Source organism: Oncorhynchus kisutch, linkage group LG2, assembly GCF_002021735.2.
Source record: "Oncorhynchus kisutch isolate 150728-3 linkage group LG2, Okis_V2, whole genome shotgun sequence".
In the NCBI taxonomy this organism is placed as follows: domain Eukaryota; kingdom Metazoa; phylum Chordata; class Actinopteri; order Salmoniformes; family Salmonidae; genus Oncorhynchus; species Oncorhynchus kisutch.
In genome coordinates, this window is record NC_034175.2 from 70,191,271 (window position 1) to 70,206,077 (window position 14,807).

A 14,807-nucleotide genomic window follows, 5' to 3' on the forward strand; every position below is an offset into this window, starting at 1 on the left:
AATCGATCATTTCTTTCATTGAATTTTTGCAGTTTTATATTTTAAGACAAATATCTATGTACATTTTAAAATGAGAAAAGCTGCATAACAGACAAACAAAAACGGGCACATACTGTACGTTGTTCTTTCACAATTCTCTCAGGAAGCAGCAGAGATTCTTTACACTGAAGCCACAGTATTCAGTATTTGGAGATACTGCTTCAGCTAATTGTTCGAGGCAGTACTCATTGTACAATAGATGCATTTCATGAGGGCACAAAGGCGCTCTGTGATCATGTCTGAGACTCTGCAGGGTCATCTCTTCACTTTCTGTGGGCTTGATTCACATAGTCACTAGTCAGATTCAGATTCTTTATCAGTCACATTAAAAACATGAAATGTGTCTTCTTTGGTGCAAACCGGTCTGAAATATCCCTTGTTTACATATCCTGCTTGATTTGACAATATGCCAGGAAGAACTAAGTCTTCAAGCAGTGCTCTCCTCTTAACAGTTCTCTACACTAGTCTTCCCAGTGGTCTTTAAGCAGTGCTCTCCTCTTAACAGTTCTCTACACTAGTCTTCCCAGTGGTCTTTAAGCAGTGCTCTCCTCATAACAGTTCTCTACACTAGTCTTCCCAGTGGTCTTTAAGCAGTGCTCTCCTCTTAACAGTTCTCTGCACTAGTCTTCCCAGTGGTCTTTAAGCAGTGCTCTCCTCTTAACAGTTCTCTACACTAGTCTTCCCAGTGGTCTATAAGCAGTGCTCTCCTCTTAACAGTTCTCTACACTAGTCTTCCCAGTGGTCTTTAAGCAGTGCTCTCCTCTTAACAGTTCTCTGCACTAGTCTTCCCAGTGGTCTTTAAGCAGTGCTCTCCTCTTAACAGTTCTCTACACTAGTCTTCTCAGTGGTCTTTAAGCAGTGCTCTCCTCTTAACAGTTCTCTACACTAGTCTTCTCAGTGGTCTTTAAGCAGTGGTCTCCTCTTAACAGTTCTCTACACTAGTCTTCCCAGTGGTCTTTAAGCAGTGCTCTCCTCTTAACAGTTCTCTACACTAGTCTTCTCAGTGGTCTTTAAGCAGTGGTCTCCTCTTAACAGTTCTCTACACTAGTCTTCTCAGTGGTCTTTAAGCAGTGCTCTCCTCTTAACAGTTCTCTACACTAGTCTTCCCAGTGGTCTTTAAGCAGTGCTCTCCTATGGGAGCTAGGTCTCTAATCACTGAAGAAACAGCCTAGCCCCTAGGGCACAACCACAGTGCCTAGGCCACAATCTAGGAGACTGGGAGACAACGCATACTTATAGCCCACAGGACTACTGAGAAAGACCATCTGAATGACTATGTAGGGGGGGGGACTGTCTGTGGACTGGACAAATTGTTAAAGCTGATCACTTCTGGAGTGTTTACACTTTCCTAAGAAATGAAACTCAACTTTAATTTTGTGTATCTTTAGCATTGGTTAAGGTTTGTATTAAGGCTATCAAAGGAGAGGAACATTAAAATTAAAAGCCAAGGCATAAATTAAAAATGTCTACGTAATCTACAGTATATATCTACAATACAGTATGTTTAATGTTTGTACTATAACGGCTCCTCCAAACTTGATATTGTATCTTATATTGTATATTGTATCTCCCATGTAAGGCACTTGGTGAATACCAATAGGATTCTTCCACAACTATTCCCCAACCTCCACCCCTGCGTTGTTTGACGCTGCTAGGAACTTTTTGTTTGAAAACGGCTCTCGTCATAGCTTCACTTAGCTGGCGTCGCAAGACAGGGGGATGGAGTGTCAACATTTATCCAGAAGTCTTGTGGATTTGTGTTTAAAACCACATTCTAGGGGCCAGTCTGGAACTGGATTCCACCTCACTGCCATTTTCTTTTCCACAAGGGAACAAGAATAAAATTCAACATGAGCTTTTATTAACCTTTAATTAACTGATGAAAAAAATGGACTCTATCTTTGTTTTTACGCAGTCTTGCCATGGGTGTTGTGCAGTAGGAAGAAAGTGGTTTGAAGTGAAAGCTCCTGAACTCTTCCAATAAGAAACACACATTTTAGTTTTCTGTTCCCAAAACGTTTCGCAACGGTGTGTTCTATGGTGTGCCCTATTGAACACGACCCTGGTAGAGCCTTTTCTCCTAGCCTGCTCCTCCATCTTGGCTCTGTTTGTAGCAGTGACACACTTCAGCAACTTCAGACAATCTGTCTTCCAGATTTCCACCCGTCACAGTGATGGAGTCCCCCTCCTCCCCCTGTTTATAATTAGGCCGACACCAGGGCCTGCATCTAGGCGTTGACATTCCAGGATCCTGGGTCACAACTTGCTGTCTGCAAATGGAAGAACATGAAAATAAATGAAACCGATAGTTCATTGATAAAGAGGGAAATGTAGTCTCTTCATCTGTTGGCTTAACACTCCTCAAAGAACCCTATCATGTTTGTTTTTGCCTGGTTTGGTTGTTGTTCATTTCACATTATTTCAGTATTGAAAGAAAGTTCTTGAAGTTTTTATTTTATGTGACTAGTTAAACATGTTATAGAATGTTTGGCATTTGCCTCAGAATTGTGAAATAACTGAACTACATTTTATATCTGGTATCAGTATCCCACCTAGTGAGCAAAGTGTGTATTGCTAACTCTGAAACAGCCTGCCCTGCCTCTCTACTCTACATTCTGGCCCAAATCCAAGTCGACCTCTAAACCGTAAACCCTATGCACTTTTACACAGACCTCTGTGTAAAAAATATGCATTTTCTATTTTACACTGTAGTCTTACATGCTAATTACAGGCAGCTATTATAAAGTAGAAATCAATCTTATAGATTCAAACATGCTACATAACAGCCCTTACCAGACCTTATACCAATTAATATAATTACTTCACTTCATCAGAAAGTCTCATCAATTAGCTTTTTAAAATGTGTGAAAAGTTTGAAGGAAAAAAAGAGGTGAAGGCATGTGCTGTTAGTCTCTGTAAATGAGCAGCTCTGCCCAGGGACCTCCACCTAGGCAAACCGGCCACGCAATGTGTTTGCATTGGAAGACAAAGTGTTAACTCTAACATAGTCTATTAGCTAGAAAGCTATCTTGGAAGCATACATTTCCAGCAATTCTACACAGTTTGTCATGGAGCTGAGAGACAATTTTGCAGTTATGAAGTAATTACATGCATGTTATGGATTTTCGATTCCCTGACTGTCTAGCTTTAATTTGACTTTTAGTTGTCAAATATTGTATTATTTAAAATATATTTCGTTCAACATCTTTTCTGCATGCTTTTTAAGTTGATTAACTGTTTTTTTTTCATCCCAAAAATTGCCACTTAGAAGGCCCACCTAAGAATGTTCCTATACAGAAAACCCCCTGTAATTAGCTCCAATGACTGTTTCTGCTCCATATTAAAGGGATAGTCCGAGACTTTGCAATGAAGCCCTTTATCTACTCCCCCAGAGTCGGATGAACAGGAACAGCTAACCTGCTATCTGTTCCTGTAAACGTCCGGTCATTGAGCTGGTTGGCATTGGCTTGTGAAACTACTTCTAACTTATTTCATACTGGACACAGAACCATAAAAATGGTATCCACAATGGTATTCTGTTGCAGATATTCACAAAATAATGATTTTACTACTATTACTAGAAGTGGACTATTCTGTTTTGGCCCAGATGCTTGGGGAAGGTTGCTTCATTGATCACGTGGTTAAAGCATCATTCTGTTAAGGCAGCTGGCTAGATACTAGCAGCGCGTTTTCAATATGAAGCATCATCGCGATTGCTGCGCAATTTGACTGCAAGCATTTCCTCCCGTTTCCAACTGGACAGCTCTCCAAACGCACAGGTAAGCGGTCAAATCCGATTGACAAAACGTTCAGACCAAGACCATATAAAAAATACATACGATGTTGCTATGCTATTCGGAAAGAATCGTCTTGACTCAAGGAAATTGGTAGGAGGAGTCGCCGCTTCTCCCAAGCACCCAGAACTACTACGTTTATCCAGTCATTAAAGTAGCCTATTTACGTGTAATATTATCCTGAAATAAAGGACGTGATGATGACATGCAGCATTCCAATGCAACCTTGTAAATGAACATCTAAGGGTCCACGCAGGTTATCCATAGTCTACAGACGGGTGATAGCGCTGTGTATCGCAAGATATTCACTGTGTCGATGCAGGTGAATCATGGGTTGCTGCGGAGGCGGCTTGGCGCTGCATTTGACGGTTTTATATTTGTGTCATTAGTTTAACGGTGCTTTTCTGCCACCTTATAAGGTAAACCGTTATGACAATTACTTCGGCCACTAAATCAACATGCAGGTAAGAATGCTAATTTGCATAGAACAAAGGACTGTGATTTGTTGAATGAAAGCACATCCCATCACGTTATTATAGGGCAAATTCGGATTTATATGAAAATAGTTTAACCGAAAATAGTTTAATCTTATTACTAATATTCTTAGTAATATTTCAGTCAATACAAAACGCTTGAATTATTCACCCAATTTGCATCTGTTCATGCCATGCAGCCTTCGCTATTCTGTTTTATGGCCCATGCCATGAAATTGATGGTAGGATAGCAGAGGATAAATTGACATCAGGTGCATGACTTCATTCCACAAGCCTATTGGTTCTGCAGAATGGGAGGTGGGCAGGGAATTTTGTTGAAAACCACATGGTCTCGGTATTATGAGTTTTCAATGTCAATATAGTATGTTTATCAATTAACATACATGCAGTTGAACAGCATCACAATTATACCCATAGGGTGGTGCACAATTGGCCCAGAGTCGTTAGGGTTTGCCCGGGGTAGGCTGTCATTGTAAATAAGATTTAGTTCCTGACTTGCCTAGTTAAAGAAAGGTAAAATAAATAAATAGAATGATACTGTATTTAGGCAATAAAGATATCTACTGTACAGTAGCCTAAGAGATACAGTACCAGTCAAAGGTTTGGACATAACTACTCATTCAAGGGTTTTTCTTTATTTGTACTATTTTCTACATTGTAGAATAATAGTGAAGACATCAAAACTATGACATAACACATATGGAATCATGTAGTAAACAAAAAAGTGTTAAACAAATCAAAATATATTTGAGATTCTTCAAAGTAGCCACCCTTTGCCTTGATGATGGCTTTGCACACTCTTGGCATTCTCTCAACCAGCTTCATGAGGAATGCTTTTCCAACAGTCTTGAAGGAGTTCCCACAAATGCAGAGCACTTGTTGGTTACTTTTCCTTCACTCTGCGGTCCAACTCATCCCAAATCATCTCAATTGGGTTGAGGTCGGGTGATTGTGGAGGCCAGATCATCTGATGCAGCACTCCATCACTTTCCTTCTTGGTCAAATAGCCCTTACACAGCCTGGAGGTGTGTTTTGGGTCATTGTCCTGTTGAAAAACAAATGTTAGTCCCAATATGCGCAAACCAATTGGGATGGCGTATCGGCGTGTCTTGAATTCTGAATAAGTAACAATAAGTTCACATATTTGTCTGTATCAGAGTCTTTAGCTTCAACCAGCTAAGCCTATATATTGAGGAAAGCAGCATTTTGTAGCTATTTTAATTCCTGGCCTGCTGGCCTTTTGCCCAGCCTAGATCACATGCACCATCTCTGTAACAGTCAATGATTTCAAATGGCTGTGAGACTGCTCAGGTAGTTGAACCAAAATGCTTTTTTTGGGAATGTTCTACCTAATTGAACGAATCCAGGTCTTTTCCACCATAACACTGTCTGTTTGAGGCCGTTTTTCTATAATGTGAACCATCCTAGTGTCTCTGCAGCAGCCCACTAGTCTCTAAACATAGACACATACATCAGCAGATAGGACGGCTAATAGTTTGCCTAGAGTGGGGCGATATCGGCTGTGTTATCGGCTTGCCTACCATTGAAGTGCCCATTGAATGACAGATCAGCATTCTCAGCTGGACGTCTGGCACCGTTTTTGTCAGGCTTACTTTGTGTTAGCCTGGATACTTACATACAGTGGCCATTATCACAATGTAATGACAACTTTTAGTACTTTTTAACTGGGACCTGCATTTCAGAGTGGGGAAACTTATCTAGGATCAGTTTTGCATTTTAGATCATAATGTATAAGATTTCATAGACGTGGGGGACCTTGGCTCGTATTCCTAAAGCATCTCAGAGTGTGAGTGCAGTATTTTTCAAGTGTCCATGTTATCTTATTCAGACATCCAGGACGTTCATGCCAGGCGGTCTGAGAAAGGCCCGAAAAATGTCCAAAGACTCCAGCCAGCCGAGACATGGACTGTTCTCCCTGCTCCTGTCCAGTAGGCCGGTACCAGTGCAACAATATCAAGGCTCAGATAAACAGACTCTTATCCCCTGGTCATAAGACTGTTAAATGGCTAACAACTATGCTCTCCCTCTCCCACAGCCTATCCACACTTACTCTATTCCCATCCACAGGTCTCTATCCACTCAGACACAACTTACACTGCTGCTGAAGTGATTATTGATTAGGTACATTACTCCATTACACTGCTGTCCATAGATTGTTTTTGTATACTCATTGTATAGTATTATCATTCTTACCATTGCATTGTTGGGAGAGAGCTCTCCAGGTAAGAATTTCACTATACTGTTTTACACCTGTGTACGTGAAGAACAAACTTATAAACTTGAAACATATTGAATCAAATGTATTTATATAGCCCTTCGTGCATCAGCTGTACAGAAACCCAGCCTAAAACCCCAAACAGCAAGCGATGCAGGTGTAGAAGCACGGTGGCTAGGAAAAACTCCCTAGAAAGGCTGGAACCTAGGAAGAAACCTAGAGAGGAACCAGGCTATGAGGGGTGGCCAGTCCTCTTCTGGCTGTACCCGGTGGAGATTATAACAGAACATGGCCAAAATGTTCAAATGTTCATAGATTACCAGCAGGGTCAGATAATAATAATCACAGTGGTTGTCGAGGGTGCAACAGGTCAGCACCTCAGGAGTAAATGTCAGTTGGCTTTTCATAGCCGATCATTCAGAGTATCTCTACCACACCTGCTGTCTCTAGAGAGTTGAAAACAGCAGGTCTGGGACAAGGTAGCACGTCCGGTGAACAGGTCAGTGTTCCATAGCCTCAGGCAGAACAGTTGAAACTGGAGCAGCAGCACGACCAGGTGGACTGGGGACAGCAAGGAGTCATCAGGCCAGGTAGTCCTGAGGCATGGTCCTAGGGATCAAGTCCTACTAGAGAATTAGAGAGATCATACTTAAATTCACATAGGACACTGGATAAGACAGGAGAAATACTCCAGACTTAACAGACTGACCTTCGTCCCCCGACACACAAACTATTGCAGCATAAATACTGGAGGCTGAGACAGAAGGGGTCGGGAGACACTGGCACCGTCCGACGATACCCCCGGACAGGGCCAAACAGGCAGGATATAACCCCACCCACTTTGCCAAAGCACAGCCCCCACACCACTAGAGGGATATCTTCAACCACCAACTTACTATTCTGAGACAAGGCCGAGTATAGCCCACGAAGATCTTCCCCACGGCACGAACCCGAGGGGAGCGCCAACCCAGACAGGAAGATCACATCACTGATTCATCCTACTCAAGTGACGCACCTCTCCTAGGGACGGCATTGAAGAGCACCAGTAAACCAGTGACTCAGCCCCCGTAATAGGGTTTGAGGAAGAAAACCCCCGTGGAAAGAGGGGAACCGGCAAGGCAGAGACATCAAAGGCTCAAGTGATCCTGGATCAGCACTCTCACTTTGAGACGCTATATGAACACGAGCGAATGTCCCCTGTGTCTATACAATCTTATACATTATGATCTAAAAGACACAACTGATCCTAAATCAGTATTCCCACCCTAGACTCTCTTGATACTCCAGACTGGTATGAAGCCGTACTAGATCCTTCCTATGGAACCCCCAGGCAAAAGAGGTGCAGCTTAATGTATGTTTCATGCTTACCAATTGTCTGACACGCTTGCTAGCGTACCACACAAATCCACATCCACACTACCTAACACCCTAGGCCAATTAATCATAGTAATTTGCCAAATAATCTATCTAAGTCTGACATGGAATCAATGTGTGCCTATTAAACCATGTCTTTAGATGTATTGATTGTCCAAGGATTAAAGGTGTCTGCATGTTTCCCAGACGAAACAGTTCGGAACAGTTTGTGCGTATATAATGATAATAATGTGACGTTTTTGTCTGTTTTGGACTTCGACAAGGGTTTTTTACGCTGTTCAGGCGCACAACTTTTTTCTCTCAAGGCAACTTGAAGGCTGTAGCCAAAGACTACTCCCCCTCTTCGTCGATTGCTCAACAGTAAGAATTCTTCAGCAAAGTCTTAATCTTAATGTAAAATTATGCTACCAAGATCTCCATGGCAAAACTCAAGAAATGCTTTAAATTTTGATTTTTTTATCTTAGATTAATTCAGACTATTTTGAGTAAGGCTATGGCGTCTCAAAATGGACAAACAGCCCTATGCGAGCACAGTCTTTCGGTTGGACTAGCCGAGGAGGGGGGCCTGTTCTAACATGCTGAAATGGGAATGGCTCCAGCTGTCAATTCCCTTCATGTGGGTGTCATGCAGGATAGACATATAATGGTAGCACAAAATAGGAGGGATCCAGGTATCTGTTCTGGATTCAAATGGCACATTTGCATGTTTTATTACTGTTGGACAAGTGAAACTGTTTCCAGAGTTCTGCTCCTTGTTGGCATTGTGGACATTTGTAATTGTATTTACATGTCTGTCTCTCATTATGCTTGCCAACGAGCACTTTGCTTTCTCCTTGGATGAAGGCATTCCTCATATGCCAGTCTTATATGCATGTGGACACACACACACACACACACACACACTTTGTTCATCCCCCTCACATAATACTGCCCCTCTCAGATACTCAGTCATAAACCCAACCCCTAGAGTCTATGACCAGCTGTTAGCCAGCTAGATACTGTAGAGTGACGGGCTTGACATTTGGTACAGGTCTGTCCAGAGGTTAAGGTGGTTGACCGGAGAGGCTCCTGTGTGGAGTTTTTTTTAATAGTCAATAATACAATACAAGGTTAGCTGTGGCCAGGGTGGCGACACACTTCACCGGCTAACAAGAAGAAACCCTGGCATACCAGAGAGAAGGGAAGGTAGGACCTTTTAGTGTTTATTGTGCAGACCTCAAGACGTGTTTTAATGGCACAAGGAGGCAGTAAAACACGGCATGCTCAAGACTAGTGTTCTTAGAGCCTTGTCACATTCAGACAGCTTCAGCACTACAGCGTAACGGACGACTCACCCTGAATTGGATTTCTCTACTCTATCGATAGCTATGTACATTCAGTCTGAAATTGCCATCCTATAAGTTGTTTGTGTAAATTCGAAATGAGGGACATTGTACAAAACAAATGAATCAGTGATTGGATCGTCTTTAACAAATCTAACCGATCAGAGTATCAAAGTTGATAATGTCATCACAGGCTCTGGCCCAAACCATTGGTTTCTTGGGACCAATCAGAATGGTCAGAATGTGTTCGCATTCTAGAAATCTTTGGGGAGGGAGCCAAATCCAGACTCATGGTTGAGAAGAAACATCCGTTGGTCAGAGCGATGTGGATGGGCAGCCATGTAACTGAGCAAGGTAGTTACATTGATGGCAGATTTCCACCTGCACTTGGGTTGATTGTAGAACATAAAGAAACATTAAAATAAATGCCTGCCTATTAATATTCTAGCTAGATAGCGTAGCTGCTTTTGGGTTAGCATGAGACAATTCCTTGGCAATGTACTAAGCAAGGCCGTGCACAGACCTTTCAGGGGGGCAGGTGTTCAAAATGTAAAACATTTGGGAAATGAGGATGGGCTATTAGCTGATCATTGATGTAAATCTGCTCGTTAGCTAGCTCCATTCATTTGACTTATTGTGATTTACCTCTGTCTTTCTGCCTCTCTCTGGTGCACAAAATTGGATGTCCACAACAACCACATCAGGAGACTACTTTTGAGGTCTGGGAAAAATCTAAGAAATTACAATTTTGGGGGGGGGGGGTATAGTTACCCTTTAATTCAACTGGGAACCAGCCAGAGACTGGTTAGTGATGTTTGCAAAACAAATGGCCACTGGATGGAAATAATCATGAAACAGTATGATTCTGCCAGGTAGGCACAGGCTAATTTGTAGTTAACATTTAATTGAGAAGGGTTTTTGGAACCTACATTAGCATTATCGCTAACAGCTACTTAAAGTGGTAGACAAACACGCACATAAATACAGGGGCATTCCTGTGTTGTTGCCCCAGAAGCATCATGCCCATAGGGGGCACAGGGCCATTTGCCCCCTCAGATTTGTCCTGTCATTTTTTTTAAAGTTGTTGTTTCTCAATAATACTAGACACATAGTAATTTTATGAAGTAGACTTTAGATAGGTCGTCAATCTCCCAACCTCATAACTAGCTACCAAGAAGCCATTTCAGGCTATTAATCAAGTTAGCGTAGTTAGCTCGTCTAACCATTTTAGCTGGCATGCTTGCTTTTCTAAAGTCTACCAACCTAGCCAGCAGGCATTTACTAAATGTACTGAAGAAGACTCGCATTCCTTTCAGTTGCATACCCAGATTAGCAGAGATGCAGAGAAGCATATTTAGTTTACTCATAATGATTATGGCTCTAGATGGCAGGAAAAAGCCTTTTCAGGTGTTTGAAAAATTCTAAATTCTCAGACTTCTGGACAGAGAGCACAGCACACCTCCAGACCACCAACAAACATCCTTACGATTTTTGGGTGTTTGAGTGTCTCTTCCGAATGTTTAAGGGAAATACGATTCACTGATGCGTTTTGTTAATGTCTTTTGAGAATCTTGGGCAAGTTCATGCATTTTCTAGTAAATTCAATATATTTAGTTGATTTCCTGTTAAGTTCAATTCATTTTTGAATATTGTTGAATTCCGTCTGGATTCTGTCCACGTTTTCCACAACACAGATTTTATAGAGCCCTAGTAATAGGGGCAGAGAGAGAGTTTGATATAGCGAATCAAGTCAATTCAGGAGATCTGAATGTAAAGATCTGGAGAACATTGAAATTAATATTTTGTTTAGCAAGCCTATTAGCTAGTCTGCCGCCAATAACAGTGTTGAAATCAAAGTAACATATTCCCCAATGGTTGTTTGTTTATATCTGGCTGTGATAATTGTATTGTTTCAACAGGGATTTGTAGCTCTGGATTGATAGATTGAAATTCATGGGGTGGATCAGCTTTAATATTGCAGATAGATTGTAGCTTCCATCAATGTAACTGTCTGCATCACTTCCAATCCCCCATATGTTTTTGCATATAAACTAAACAAAAAAAGAAACGTCCTCTCACTGTCAACTGCGTTTATTTTCAGAAAACTTAACTTAACATGTGTAACTATTTGTATGAACATAACAAGATTCAACAACTGAGACATAAACTGAACAAGTTCCACAGACATGTGACTAACAGAAATTGAATAATGTGTCCCTGAACAAAGGGGGGAGGGTCAAAATCAAAAGTAAGTCAGTATCTGGTGTGGCCACCAGCTGCGTTAAGTACTACAGTGCTTCTCCTCCCCATGGACTGCACCAGATTTGCCAGTTCTTGATGTGATATGTTACCCCACTCTTCCACCAAGGCACCTGCAAGTTCCTGGACATTTCTGGGGGGAATGGCGCTAGCCCTCACCCTCCAATCCAACAGGTCCCAGACGTGCTCAATGGGTTTGAGATCTGGGCTCTTCGCTGGCCATGGCAGAACACTGACATTCCTGTCTTGCAGGAAATCACGCACTGACCGAACAGTATGGCTGGTGGCATTGTCATGCTGGAGGGTCATGTCAGGATGAGCCTGCAATGACAACAAGTTCAGTCCGATGATGCTGTGACACACCACCCCAGACCATCAGCTTATTGTCAACTACTGTACCGAGGCACTTACACTCCTCCACCTGTTCTATGCTCTGGTCACTGATGGGGATTTCTTTCGGAGCTGATGATTGCTTCCTATAGTCTGTGATAAGGTCTTTGGTCTTGGTGACATTCAGATCCAGGATGTTATCCTTTCACCATAGGTCAAACTTGTTGAATCATGTCATAAGAATGGATGTGTCAAGAATAACAGTACAAATTTGATATATGTTATCTCAGGGCAGGTGCTCCTACAGTCATCTGTATGGAGTGTAAATGGGACAGGAGAGATTACTGAGCCCTGTGGTCAGAGAGGAGTGTCATGAAGCACAGCCCTAAAGGGGACAATGCTGTACACTTTCAGAAAAAGGGTTTCCAAAAGGGTTCCCATAGTAGTAACCTTTTTGGTTCCATGTAGAACCCTCTGGGGAAAGGGTTCTACATGGAACCAAAACGGGTTCTTCAAAGGGTTATCCTATGGGGTCAGCCAAAGAACCCTTTTAGGTTCTACATAGCATTTTTTTTTCTTTCTAAGTGTATAAGCATCATGCCCGCCTTCAAGGTTGAGAAGGGTACAACATTCACAAGGCCAATGGCCTTACCTAAAGTTGCACCGATGTATCACTGACAGATTGTTTTTTTCGTTGGGCTCAGAGGAGAGCAAGCGAGAGAGAGAAAGAGTGGGTGTTGGGCATGCCTCTAGGGATGTGTCATGTCTTTGGCTATGCCGGATTAAGTGATATGACATGCTATTCTATTAAATAATTTCTGATTAAGCTAATCAGGTAAATAGTTAACTAGAAAGTCGGGGCACCACAAAATAATGTTTATAGAGCTGTTCTCTTAATAAACTCTTAAGACCTAGTAATCTTTTACATCAATAGCAGTCAATATTTTATCGTCACCTTATTTAGTCTCATCTGAAAGATGTAAATTCTTGGTTATCTTCACAAACCCTGGCTAACAAGTTGAATCAGCAATACAACATTTTATTTAATTATTTATTTACTATATACCTAAATAATCACACAGAATTACATATACACAGAATGTATCATACATTGATTACAAATTATGTCATAAAGGAAAACGTCCTCAGTGGACGGAACAGATATGACAGCTGGTTACACAAAGAAAGAGGGTGGGGTTTTCATTGAAAGAGCGGGAAGACTGAGGAACAAAGGGTGAAGCTGTGTCTCTATTGGGACATAGGCAGCTATACTATCATAAGTACAGTATCTTATGCATTCTAAATTACCGCCCATTTGAAAAAGGAAAATGAAATAAATATTTACTCTGATGGTGAAGATGGTGAAGATCCGGACTGTGCCCTCTGTTCCATGCCAGCCAACCTCAGGCACATTCTCACGGGGTGTAAAACAAGCCTCACCCAAGGACGCTACACTTGGCGTCACAACCAAGTCCTTAAAAACCTTGCGTCCGCCCTGGAGGACAAGCGAGCTGCCACCAACTCCCTACCACCCCCAGCAGCATCACACCCCTTACAGACAAACTTTGTCCGCGAAGGGGCTAAACCACCGAAGCGCGGCTCGACACCATTAGAGCGAGACCAGCCCGCGACTGGAAAATGCTAGCTGACATTGGCCGGCAACTTGTGTTTCCTCCGGAGATCGCAACCACCACCCTAAGACCTGACATGGTGCTCATTGAGCTCACAGTACCCTGGGAGGACTCAGTAGATGAGGTTTATGAGCGAAAGCATCTGCGCTATGCTGATCTAGCTGCCGAAGCACGGCATCATGGCTGGAACACAGAAGTCCGACCAGTGGAGGTGGGCTGCAGAGGTTGTGTGGCAACATCTACAACCAGACTGCTTAGAGACCTTGGAATTAAGGGCCAGAGCAAGCGTTCGGCAATCAAAGCTGTATCGGAGGCGACAGAAGGTAGCAGTCAGTGGCTCTGGATGAAGAGGAAAGACCCCAGCTGGGCCCTGAAGTGAGAGGACCAGGAGGTATGCGGTCAACAATGCTTGACTCAGGGAGGAGGACGCCCCTGCCATGCATAGTCCCATGGGATGTTGGCTATCATCAACAAGGCAACTCCTATGACTAATTGGGAATGGGACGCAAGCGTAGGATTGATCACCCTGTCGCTGTCCGCCTTTGGGGAGGGTGTATAGTGTGAAAGGCCGAAACACCCCAGGAAGCAAAGGTACACTACTGACGATGCGCTCCCCAAAATTTCACCAGGCTCACTGTTCATTAACTCTTGGAAGTGCTTGCACAAAGGATAGTAACATCTCATCCTGTGTTCTTGGAATCTGAGCTGCACTTTGATCAGTTGGTCGTAGATGGGAGGCCGAGTTGTCCTTTGAAGAATGTCTGATGGTAGAATGGACACTTGGTAGTACTGTCATCTTGTGGTAGAACACATACTCTGCCCGTCCTCTCGTAGCCCATGTCTACAGTTGCTGCGCTAACGTGACGGCTAGGAGGTATCACTACTTTAGTGAATAAGTGTTCAAAGTTCATACCAAGTTGCTATGCTATATGCTCATGCTATATTCTGGCTGGTATAGTCGAAATTCATTCTTCTGGCATGTAGGTCGTCACCTTCACATTGAAATTCGATGCTAATTTCGTTACGTTCTCTAAGGTTGTCTTAATTCTGTAAGTGGTCTTTGTCCTCCCCCATCAAGCCAACGTAATGACAGATGGCAGGATGCCACTGGAAATGATCAGGAGTTGTGGAGGGGGACTGGAGTGGGATAATCAGGAGTGGTGGAGTGGAGGGGGACTCTATGATGATCAGGAGCAGATGTTTGTTCTGGCCACTATTCTGAAAAGACCTATTCCTTCAGTGCGTGTGTGTTTTTTTTTTGTTGCCAGGCAGCAGTCCTCTGCAATATCATACTCTCCCTGTCATTTTCCCCTGGCTGAGGAAATGTT

At 42.7% G+C, this 14,807-nt stretch overlaps 1 protein-coding gene across 2 annotated transcripts in view; it reads left to right on the forward strand.

Moving 5' to 3' along the window:
- Positions 1 to 3,534: 3,534 nt before the first annotated feature.
- Positions 3,535 to 14,807, forward strand: part of LOC109870815 (anion exchange protein 3) — a 99,037-nt gene continuing 87,764 nt past the window's right edge. The window contains exon 1 of one of the 2 annotated variants that reach the window (XM_031800990.1): positions 3,535 to 3,818. The gene's annotated coding sequence lies outside the window, so the exon portion shown is untranslated. The remainder of the gene's footprint in view (positions 3,819 to 14,807) is intronic. The other variant, XM_031800996.1, reaches the window with a different exon arrangement.